The sequence below is a fragment of the Bactrocera latifrons genome, unplaced genomic scaffold (assembly GCF_001853355.1).
Source record: "Bactrocera latifrons isolate USDA-ARS-PBARC rearing strain unplaced genomic scaffold, ASM185335v1 scaffold_16, whole genome shotgun sequence".
Classification (NCBI taxonomy): Eukaryota; Metazoa; Arthropoda; class Insecta; order Diptera; family Tephritidae; genus Bactrocera; species Bactrocera latifrons.
The window spans coordinates 2,370,772-2,383,621 of record NW_017535074.1 but is presented as its reverse complement, the minus strand read 5'-3'; the positions used below and the strand labels follow the sequence as shown (position 1 = coordinate 2,383,621).

The following is a 12,850-nucleotide window of genomic DNA, read 5'->3' as shown; positions in this document are numbered from 1 at the left end:
TAAAATTTGTATAATTTTGTTTTTAGTAAAAAGTGTTTCTTCGGAGTAATAATAATAAAAAAGACAAAAATGTAAATAACAGTATTTCGGCAAATTTTTTTTTGAAAATAAATTTTAAAAAAATTTAGAAAAAAAAAAAAATTTTTGAAAATAAATTTTAAAAAAATTTAGAAAAAAATACGAAATATTTCCACGTAACATTTTTCTTGTTTTATTTCAAAAAATCAAAAAATTCCAAAAATTTTATAAAAAATATAATTTTTTTAGAACTGGAAAAAATTCAAAAATTCTAACCATCCTAATGTGAAGACAACTGTTTCCGTGCGCATTTTTCTCAAGAGCCTGCAGAAGCCGCTGGAGTTTCACACGCCCGAACTGTTGAAGCGGCAATTCGAGTGCTTTGGCAATTTTTCACGCAGCTCAAGCAAATATTTTGCAGCGCTAGCAATGGAATTACACGCGCACAAACACACACACACACATGCATATAGTGTGGCTACGCAGCCACTGTTGCCAATGATGCTCAAAAATTCGCCAGAAATTCACCATTTGCCGGCATACGAGCGATATTTGGGTAGACAATGCGCTTATTGTTTTTGTTGGTTTGCAATATTTAAACGGCGCTGTTTATGTGCGGCGGCGGCGGGCGATTGTGGTATGCTAGAAAGAAGCGCAGTCATTCAAATAAATGAAATAGAGTAAGGCGCGATAATAAAAATAATAAAAAAAGAGCGGTAATGGTAAAGAAAAGCAACAAAAAGCGAAGAAGAAGCAGACAGAAGGCAGACAGGCAAAAGCGCAAAGGCGATGAAGGCAACCAGATAAAGAACAAGCTGTGAAATATTGCCCAGTTCAAGGCGCATAGGCGGCGTAAAGCGTTATAAGCAGCATATATGCGGAGTAAATACATGTGTGCGTGTGTGTAGGGATATTTGTTCTTATATAAATATGTGTGCTTTAACGCCGTTTGCTTATACTGTTTGTTAGCGTTTATTTGCTCATGCCATTGTTATTGCTGTTTTTGTTGTAGTGGCGCTGCCGCTCCAAAGCCATACAAATTGTATACAACTGCAGTTTGCATTCCGGAGACTTCCACATTTTGTACACGACTCAACTGCTTTGCGAAAAATGGCACAAAGGCACACACACATGCACAAACACATACACCTACATATAAGAAATCGTAAATACTGGGTGTGTGTGTGTGTATTGCTCGTTGTGGCATAGAGAGGAAAACGCCTGCTGACATAGTAGCATGCTACGAATTCCGTTAACCGAAATTCCGTTAGGACTTTAGCTGTCTTACACACACACATACACACAAAGCAACCCAGAAATGTATACTTATTTGTTTTGTATGTGCGTGTGTGCGTGTTTGCATAAATATATGCCAACAATTCGTGCAATGCATTTGTGGCTGGCGAAGTTCCGTGAAATGCAGCACACAAATATTTATGGATCACACACTCACACATATTTACATTCACAGCAACATGCATGCATTCACACATACATGCATATGTGTTTCTAATGGCAACAAATGTGGCCTTCTCTTTATGCAACGAATGATCAGCTGTTTGTTTGTGGTCAAACGTAAATACTCGGCATAGTTTTCGATAAGTTCGAATTCGTGCCTTCGCCTTTTCGGAATGTTGCACACACATACCTACATATGTATATTCAAAAACAAATATGTTGAGTAAAATACATTTTTCTAGTTTATTTGCTTAAATTTCATGAGTAACATATGTATATATATTAGATGGGTAAGAAAAAATCGATTTTTTTACCTTACGCTCTGAAAATGTATTGACTCTTCCTCTTAGTACTAAGAGCTCCTACAAATAATCGATTTTTCGATCTACCCTAATGTAAATTTGTACAATCATAAGTGATGATGAAAATCTGTACATAATTGAAAAAGCATTTATACTCGAGCGTAACTCATAGTTCATTACTGGTAATGCACAGAAGAAATACGTCCGGCTTATTAATCGATAAATTTTATATTTTGTGTATCGATTTTACAGAATTTAATTTCTGATGAAACCATTAAAATTATGACAAAAAACAAAATAAAAACCGATAACAACGACTAATTGAATTAAGCGATTAATAGCCAAAGTTTTATTTTCAGATGTCGAGAAAACCATCAATAATCGAAAAAAAAACTAATAATAAAATTAATCGATTAATGCCCTAATGCCCTTTAAGATATTGCCGTCAAGATTTTGCCGTCAAGATTTTGCCGTCAATCAAGAATAAAAACATTGTGAGAAACAACAATAATCGATAACAGCGACTAATTAAATTAATCGACTAATATCCTAAGCTTTATTTTCAGAAGTTGTTTTGCCGCTAATCAAGAATAAAATTGTTGCGTAAAACAACAATAATCGATAACAAAGATTATTAAATTAATCGACTAATAACCCTTAGTTTTGCTTAAAAGTATTGCTTTTGCTGTCAAGCAAGAATAAAATTATTGCGAAAAACAACAGTAATCGATAACAAAGCTTATAAAATTAATCGATTAAGAACCTAAATTTTCTTTTCAGATATTGGTTTTTCCCTTAAGCAAGAATAAAAATATCATGAAAGACAGCAATAATCGATTTATACCCTAATACCGTTTTTATCATATATTGTTTTTGCCGTCAATCAAGAATAAAATTGATGTGAAGAGCATACAATAGTCAATAAAAAATTTATTGAGTTTCAAGAAAAACACATCCCAGTCGTATGTACATACATATGTATGTAGTAGGTACACAAGAGTGTAAGTTTTAGCTCATGTAAGCTCACAAAACCGTTTGAAGCTCTCATTTGTGGGATAAAAATAAGATGCACTACACAAATGTAAGAAGAAACTTCGATAAATGTCCAACAAAGAGGCACTATGATCATTTGGGATAAACGTTCATATATATATATATGTATATACTTACCATAAAAAGTAATGGTTTCACATATATGACATTGGGTGGGTTTACACCTGGAAATAAACAAGGAGAAGAAATATGAAAATTAATCGGTTAATACTTATTAAGAATTCAAAGATTACATACAAGATAAAATATACATATACGTATATATCACATAATTCATTTAATTTTTTGAAGAAAGTGTTAAAAAAAAAGACCCTTCGACCGTCAATATCTTCAATCTCGACGAACACAAAACCAAAACAATTTTCATGAGTGCCGCTATATATACATATATAGTCCACATAGGCATCCATAAATTGATTTGGGCTTATAGCGGGATTCTGTAACTAGTCTCTAGTCTCTATTTGAGACATTTTGAGGTAAAATCTCAATACGTGATTAGTTACTATTCACTAAATAGTCTCTAGTGTTAGTCTCAAAATATTGCCTCAAATTTGAGACCTGGTAGTTAGCGTCACAAACCCAAAAATAACTCTTGTCTGCCATTTTGAATGTACTGAATAGAGATCATCATAGATATTAATCGATTGTAATTTTTTTTATATTTTGTAAGCAACTCAAATACGAAAAGGTTAAAAATGAATCAATTTTACAAAAATTTCGTAAATATTACGAAATATATATTTTTATTTTTATTGATAATTATGTTTTTTGACTATGTTATAGAAAATTTAATATTTGTTATCGACATATTTATTTTCATTCAAGTTTAAAAACATCTCTGAATTATGAAATGTAATAGATTTTGTGACTGTCACTTACAGAATAGCAAAATCGCACGGTTGGTCTAATAAACCCGACCAGTCGCTCAGAACATTACAGACCACGTGTAACGTAGTTCATAGTTCAACATTTCACCGCGCTTACTTGTTATATAGATTATTCAGACTGTCTAAGAACAACATATTTAGGTGCATTATTTTAATGAAAAATCTTTTTTTCGCCTACAAACTCAGGCATTCGAGTCTCGATGTCAGCGATTAATTCAAGTTTTCACACCCTTGTAGTGAATCTGCATCTGGAATGGCTTTCAGTGCATCTGTGTGTTCCGCGACACTTTTAAAGCGCCATTTGCTAGATTGTTGAACACTCCACGTCATTTCCATACATTTTTAATTTATACTTCGCTTCTTTTTCGAATCGGTAAATTTTTTTTCTGTAAGTTGATAGTACTGTTAGTGACATCTGTGCTAAATTTCACGTCAAAATATCAATTAGTATTTGAGATACGCGTCGTTTTGTGAGACTCTAAAAGTGAATTCTGAAAGCTGAATCGAAGAAGGCTCTGATAGCCATCACGACGGATGATTTTTCCAAGTGCTATGATGGCCGGAAAATTCGTTGGCATAAGTGATTGCAGAGGGAGGGGATTACTTTCAAGGAGATGAAATGGACAAAATTCAAAATTGATCTCATAAGTATATAGAATGATTTTTTAATTATTTAAGGATATTTTAATGAAAATCTTGAACAACTTATTAACTTCCTTTCTTAGCTAGTAAGAGTATATTAACAAAACTCTAAAATTCAGTATTGTAATAAATTACATTAACTTAGTTAGAAGTTTACTTCCCGAGGCTTTATGCGCTTTATATATATGTTATCAGTGTAAGTGGATATATGCGAACTAGTCACGATGTAAAATCTTGCACACGTTCTTTTCTCCCCAAGAAACAGCTCATTTGCTGAAATCGTCAATATCGGATATAGCTGCCATACAAAAAATCAAGCTCTTGTGTGCACAGCTTTTTAATTTCACAAATTATTTTCGCGAAATTTGTTTCATTGACAGTATTTTTCAAGTATTTTCATGCTCATATTAGTATTTGAGATCGATAATTCACAATTTTTTTTCAATAGTTTCTTCTCTGTTCGAGTTAGTTATCAGTTAAAAGATTCTTAATGAAACATTTTACTCAATATATTTTTTTTTTTTTTCAAAGAATTAATTTAGCAAGCATAAATAGAATTTTTTATGAAAAACCAATACCGCTTCCCTAATTGAGTTGCACTCCTAGCAGAGTTCTGCACCTTAAATCAATGTTGGAAAAAATTACGTATACGCCATGGCTACAAATTTATACCACAATCTCGTCTCTTACCTGCCTTGCCGCTCAAACCTTTGTACACTGTTGTTACACTGTGCGCGCGGAAATTTATTCTCAGCATCGTAAATTCGCCGCAACCACCCCGCCGCAGAATGCTACTACACACTACGCACACACTAAATATTACAAGTAGCGCTTGGTATCGCTTTCAATGTTCGCTTGGAAATGGGAGTGCTGCACTCTCGGTCGCGCTTCAAATTGCAAGCGGCACTTAATAATTCCGTGTTTCAGGTGAAGAACTCGCACACATTTCATTTTTCCCATTTACCGTACTTTTTTTGTTTTTTAGTTCCATTCTTCTTGTGTTTCATTCCTTTCGCTTTGTTTTGGTTTCTTTTTTTCGCTTTGGTTTTTTGTTTTTAAAATTTTTTTCTTTTTAATTTTTTCGTTTTTTGTTCTGTTTTTCATTTGTTTGTTGTTGCTGTTGTTGTTGTTCGGCAACAATTGTGGCAGTAATGTCGATTGCTGTTGCCGTTGAATTTTCACCAATTTCAATAGTATCGCCGCCGTTGCTATTGAATTCGCATCGATGGCGTATGGCAATGAATTTAATGCCAGTTGTTTTAGTTGCACAAGTACATTTGGAGATGTGCAAACAGTGGGGAAAAAAGGCGAGAGAACGCAAAGCGGAGGCGAAAGTGTTTTTTCATGTTTCTACTTAACACACTTTTTGTTCGCCTTGCAATTCGCTGCATGTGTGTCTCTGTGTGTATTTTTGTGCTTGTCGACTTCGCAAACGTTTGCATCGTATTGATGTATCTGTGTGTTTGTGGTGTTGGTGTGCTGAAATATTGGTGGTTTATTGATGAATGGCCTTTCAATATTTATAGCTTTTATTTCAGGAATTACTGTGCTTGCTTGCTACCTGGTTTGTAAGTGCTACTCTGGCAATTGTGTGCAAGTGCTTGGTGTTTGTATGTACACACATGTATATACATATGTATATGCAGTTGCATGTGTATTTCAAATTTTATAGTATATGCGCTTATGTAAGCAATCAGTTAACGTCCTTTCAATGTTTGATTTGTATTCCAATCCAATTTTAGCACAATAAATTTACAATTCTCCAAAATTAAAAATTATTTGCTTTTAAATTTGAGCTATTTATATATAAAAGGCATTTAATATTTCATAAATTTAAAATTGATAAATTGTAGCACAGTGTCTTTGCTTCTATATTGCTATTGAATGCAATATGAACTAGATACTCTTTGTTAGAATTGAGCCACCTTACTCCAAATGGTAATTTTATTAGCTGATCAAATATGACTAAGACTAGCCCATTTAAGCGGCGCGCGCAAGCCGAATCGAAATTTGTTAGATTGGTACAACCTTATTTTAATTTCAGGTGCAGTTTTATTTTCATATGTCAATTGTCAAGTGTGTCATATGTCAAGTGTGTTTTTAGAAAATGTTCGATTGCGACGAAAAAAGATTGTCTGGCGATTTTCCCCATAAAAAATATTGAACAACGAGCCTACTTACAATTTTATTAACCAAATGGTATCACATCTACGCAATCTTATGAAATTTTGCAAAGGTGTTTTTTGGAGTTCACTTTATCAAGTATTTGAGTGCCACAAAATATTTAGTAAAGGTCGGGAAGTCAACGAAAACTTTGCCTTATGCGGATCGTCCATCCATCTCCATCATACTATTAACGATAGCATCGAAAAAGTTAAAGAAACAGTACTTGAAAATCATCGCGTTTGTAAAAGAGAGATGGCAAAGGATATCCACATCTATTATGAATCGACTTGGTTCATTTTGCTTATTGTTTTGGGTATGAAGCGTGTCAATGCTGTACTAAGACCAAAATCGCTGCATTTTTAGCTAACGTGACATTTGGTAGAGGTTACAAAAAAAAAACATGATTCTTAGCAAAGTAGCTGCGGACCTTGGATTTTACGTCGAGTGTCCAACAATGTAGCATATGACGTCATAAAGGTATGCCGAAACCAAAGAACACAAAATTTTCTAAAGGCACCGTAGGCCATACCAGCCGCTGCTACTAACAAGTGTATCGAAAATTGCATTAAAAGTTGGAATACTTTTATTAACCTAGATATTTCTATATCTCTTACGTGCAATGTTTTTTTTTTACAGTCCGGGTCAAATTTGATCAGATGCTAAAGTCAGTTTGGAGTGAAAACACGTCATGAAAGTATTGAAAATGTCTTAAAATTTATTACTGTTAAAGAGCTAAAGGGATTAAAAAGAGGTTAACACTTTTTAGGTATAAAATAATTCATGCCATTAAAGGACCAGTGAAGAAAATCAGAAAATCTCTAACTCTAATAGCAAAACTCAGATAATATAAAGCGCTAGTTTGGCATAGAAAGCGCAGCGCTTTTCCACATACCTTCTCACAAAGCCATACACATACCCACAGTCACAGCATCGCATCTTCACATCGGCATCCGAAAACGCCGCACACACCTTGCCTGCTGGCTAAGTCCACGTCCATATACAAGACAAAAGTGAAAATTTAATTAAAACAGCTCGAGCGCAGCAATTTGTTGTCTATTTTATATTGTCTTATCGCCACGCTCTATGCCTTTTCGGTCGAGCAAGAAGCCAGGCGGCAGCAAAGCAGAGCAGAGAAGAGAAAAGTTTTCGGCTCGAAAGGCAAAACCATTGACTTTTGGTTATTTTATTGCCATATCATGAACTTTAGCAACCATGCATAATTTGTCTAGTTATTGTTACCGTTATGCAAAGACGACCTTTTTGTGATCGCTCTCTGTGTATTGGAATGTGTTGCTGTTATTATTGCAATTATTGTTGCTAAATTTTGTCACAAACTAACGCAAGCATATACCGGTTAACTGCCTGCAATCCCAACATGGATTTCGAATGCTTCTCTGCTTCTCTGCTTCGCTTCTTCCTTCTCGTCCTCTCTTCCGTATTTGCCAGTCGTGTGTGTAAATTTAAACATTTTGTTGCTGTTCTGCGTTTCCCTCTGCAACTTAGGATCAGGACATTTGTTAGCAGCACACGAACACACACACACATAATTTTCTTGTCAACTTTTTCCAGTATACACACACTCAAGCACAGACGCACAGACGCACAGACGCACATACAAATTAACTGCTGCGCATAACAAGTTTTCATTTATGTGAAAATAAATTTCAAAGCGTTTCAAAGTTTGACAGCACATTTGTTGTCGTGGCGTGACGTTAGTGTTTGCCATTGTAGTTTGGGGCGCTGTTAACTGCTGGAAATTGCTACAATTTCCATATATTTAAATCACGCACACACACACACACACACTTGCACAGCGTTGCTGCATTCTTATGGCATTACACAGGCGAAATCCCATTGAAATAGTTTCGACTTATTTGCGTTTGAGCAGTTTTACTTAAGCCACATTAATTTGTCATACTCATATTGTATTGCATATACTTATATATGTGTGTGTATGTGTGTCTGCATTTAATTGCTTATTGAATTATGAGCATTTTAGGCGTTCTGCCGCTTTGTTTTGCAGCAATTTGCGTTGAATTATAGGCGGCAAAATATTTTACATTTTATTTTGCTGTCAGTTGCCGAATTAGCATGGGATGAGTTAATAACAACAAGCACATTAGTAGTGTAAGATAGTATGCAATGAATTTTCATATCTCCCGGCTTCAAGCGATTGTAAAATTAGTCATAATTGTAATTATGCTGAGAAAACTTATGCTTGAAGTCTTATTAAGCTGTCAAGTGGTTAATTGAGAAGTCTTTCCAAACAGCAGCCGGTTCTAAGACATCAAAATGGCATTGAATATATGTTCGTTCAAAGAGTGTCTTTTATAAAATTTTTTGGGATACTCTTTTCTCAGTACGGCAACAATAATACAACAGAAAAACCGACACAAATCGCATCAAGGTAAAAAAAAAAAAGTGATTAAAATTATAAAATAAAGTGTAAAGTCCTCTAAATAGTGATCTTACAGTTTTTTGATGTAATAAAAAATAAAATTTTGGCTGTCCAAAATGCTGAGCTGGGGGATGGAGCCATGTACACCAAGTATCCAAAATACATACGTTTGAATGCGAGCTAAAGAGAGAAGAAGAAGAATCGCTAACTAGGGTTGTGGGCTGGGTTTGAGCCCCGTCCCTTAAAAAACCATCCAATGGAAAAGAAACAACGACGGCCACGGCAAGTTCATTTAGGATTACCATTAAATGGCATGCACCTGGAATGTCCGGTCCTTTAATTGGAAAGGTGCCGTTGCCCAGGTGGTAGGTGTCCTCGTTAGAATAAAGCCCGACACCAAAACCGTTCAGGAAGTGCAATCGACGAGACAAGAACTGAGCTACTCATCTCCTTTTCGCATTTACTATATTGCGCATATAAAGGAGCGCCAATTTGGTGTGGGACTCGCGGTGGGAGAGAGACTCCGTCGCCGAGTACTAGATACCAGCAATGAAAATTTCATTAAACTACCAGGCTGTCTCCGGATCGAAAAGGCACCAACCAGATCGATGATGTTGTGGTAGACGGAAGATATGTCTCCAGTGTTTTAGAAGTGAGTGTGCTTCGAGGTCCTAACATTGGCTTGCATCACTATCTAGTTGCAGCCGAGATATGCACACGGCTAGCAAAAAAACGCACATCAACAAACACAAGGAAGATTCGACATCGAAAAGCTGCAATCATAACAGACAGCCGATCGATTTTCTACTCGACATATATTCCAGCTTTCAGAGAGCACTCATCAGCGACCCAGTATAAGAGAATTGTGTGACGGCATTTCAAGCTCCTTACTTACAGTTGCAAACGAAACCATTGATTGTCGCAAAGAACAGCTGGAACGATGAGGACCGGAGATAAAACGGACTGCCTACCTTGCAACGTTATTTTCAACCACCACACGTGCAAGATGGGATAGATACCTACAGTTGAAGAGGGAAGTGAGAAAAAGAGGACAAGATGAAATATCACCTGTCATTAAACAAAAAATCGTCGCACTCGCGACTTGGCTCCCATGTCAATATTAACAGTCTAACTTCGAAGTCATAGATAAATTCATCTAACTTGGAACTGTCATTAATACCAACAGCAAAGTCAGCCTCCAAATCTAACGCAGAATAACGCTCGGCAACACTAGCTACTTCGCACTGAGTAGGCAATTAAGGAGTAAAGTCCTCTCTCGATGGACTAACACCAAACTCTACAAGTTTCTCATCATCCCCCACCTGCTGTATGGTGTAGATGCATGAACGATGACAACATATGATGAATCGGCGTTACGAGTTTTCGAGCGAACTTTTCTGCGGTAGATTTGTGGTCCGCATTGTTAACAGCGAATACCGCAAACGATGGAACGATGAGCTGTACGAGATATACCACAACATTGACATAGTTCAGCGAATTAAGAGACAGCGGTTAGGTGAGGTCCTCCGAATGGCGGAAAACACTCCAGCTCTGGAAGTATTCGAAGTTGCACCTGCTGGGGGCAGGAGAAGAAGACCTCTACTCCGTTTTAAAAACCAATTTGAAATCTTCAATTAGCGCCAAACAGCATATAAATGATTAGCGTGATTAGTTGGTTAGGCGTCTATCTGTCTATCTGCATATTCGTGAACCACTTTCTCGGCTTTTGAGATATCTAACTGAAGTTTTGCATAATTCTTTTCGACCCTGAAGATACGGCTTATTTTTGGAACAGCCGATATCGGACCACTGTGACATATAAGAGATAAACTTCTTTATTTGCGATTTCTAAACGAAATATGAGATGGATTATTGCCAACAGCTATTTTATCCGCTTTCATGCTCTAAGAAAGGCACCTGTGAAGAGCTTCGGTTAACATTGCTCTCCGATTTTATCAAAATTTAGACATCATTTGAGGGTTAGTCATTCGTCTGTGTACACTCTGTAACAATAACAGCTTATTTAGGCCCAGCATAGGTGTCTGAAGTAGTCAAGCTGCAAACAACAACAACAACAACAACAACGGCAACAAAAAACGGCATTACCAATTGTACACAGATTATGCTAGTGTTAGTGTGTATGAGTAAGTGTGTGTGTGTGTCTTTGCATGCTAATGCAGTACATGGCAGCGCATAGCAGCAGTTGGCAAACTTAATAGCTGACAAGGGCAATGGGCCTGTGGTAGCACCGGGGGGCGGACGCACAACAAGCAGGTTGAGTGGAAGTTTTGTGAAAAGTTCGTCGTTGAGATGCCACAACAGCTGCAACAATTCCGAGCGTAAAGCTGCCAAACTTCAGCGTGCCAACACACACACACACACACACAGATATAGAGGTATGTATGTATGTATATGTATTTTGTAAAATGCTACGTGTCTAGTTGCAACGCAGCATAACTGTAAATAAACTTACTATGAGTTCGCATAAAAATATATTTTTACAATGGCTGCATGAGTGTACGCGCGTTTGTGTGCGTGTGTGATGGAGCAGATGTCAGCTGAGGCCATAACAACAGCTGCATGATTGTTGCTATTTGCTGCATTTATTGTTGTTGTTATTTTGTGCCAGTGTTAGTGTTGCTGTAGCTGCTTTCTATGATCATCATCTGCGCGCTGCCACAACTTACCCGGTACGCAGTGCGCAGTGCGCAGTGGCGGCGGCGACGCCAGCGGATGGCATAAAATGCATAAAAGATGCCAACATTCTCGGGGTCTCACAAAGGGCGGGCCAAAGTTTCGAATGCTCAGCAGTGCAAGCGTGCAGCAACTTAAATACAAAAGATAAAGTCACGTTGTCGTAATTTAATTGGAAGTGCAGCAGCGAGCACACGGTACAATCTCTTCACTTACTATTCTTCCCACATGCTTTCCTATCTCGCTTCTAATAATGTTTTTTTTTTTTTGGTTTTTATTGCTTTCGCCGAAAAAAGTTTTGAATTTCTAAATTCCAAGTGATAATTGACAGATGAAGACTGCTCTCTGCTAGTTTATTATTTATTTTATCGCCGAATGCCCACAGGAAGCTGTTAAGGCGGTGGCGAAGACCCCACTTCTCTCATAAAATATTCACTTTTGCCATAAAATATTCAATTTTGCTATAAAAGTCGCGCATAAAAGCTGTCTGTTGCTCGGAGCAAATGTTGCTGTATCGTCTATAGTTTGTGTCATCATATTGTCGTTTACCTCAATCATTGTTTGCTGCGCGTATTTCCGTTTCGTCTTTCACTCGCCCTCTCGTCTCTTGTCGGGTACGCGCCACAGCATATTTATAGCTTCCTTAATGTCGCCTGCTTTTCCGCTACATTTCAACGGGCGCTTTTCCGTTATCTATAGTAACTGTTGCCATTTTGGCATATTTTATTAGCACTATTCGTTGTTATTGCTGTTTGTTTGTTGTAGTTGGAAATTTAATATCGATTGACTGGCTTCGTCTCCACGCCATCAATGACGCCCTCATCGTGGCTGTGAGATGTAGTCGCACATAAAAATACATACCGTTATTTGTAGGAGAATATCTTGTTCATAATCCCTGCTTATTATATAAATTTTTTCGAAGGATAATAAACATTCCCACTTAAATTTGTAAATTTGAAGTTTCTGTTTTTTATACTCTCGCAACAAAGTTGCTAAAGAGAGTATTATAGTTTTGTTCACATAACGGTTGTTTGTAAGTCCTAAAACTAAGAGAGTCAGATATCGGGTTATATATACCAAAGTGATCAGGGTGACAAGTGGAGTTGAAATCCGGTGTCTGTCTGTCCGTCTGTCCGTCCGTCCGTGCAAGCTGTAACTTGAGTCAAAATTGAGATATCATGATGAAACTTAGTACACGTATTTCTTGGCTCCATAAGAAGGTTAAGTTCGAA

General features: G+C 36.8%; 1 protein-coding gene across 4 annotated transcripts in view; it reads right to left on the bottom strand.

Moving 5' to 3' along the window:
• The window catches only part of LOC108966435, a 178,051-nt gene that overhangs the window by 53,923 nt on the left and 111,278 nt on the right, over positions 1–12,850 (bottom strand). For all 4 annotated transcript variants that reach the window (XM_018929338.1, XM_018929339.1, XM_018929340.1 and 1 more), the window contains exon 3: positions 2,949–2,995. The gene's annotated coding sequence lies outside the window, so the exon portion shown is untranslated. The remainder of the gene's footprint in view (positions 1–2,948; positions 2,996–12,850) is intronic.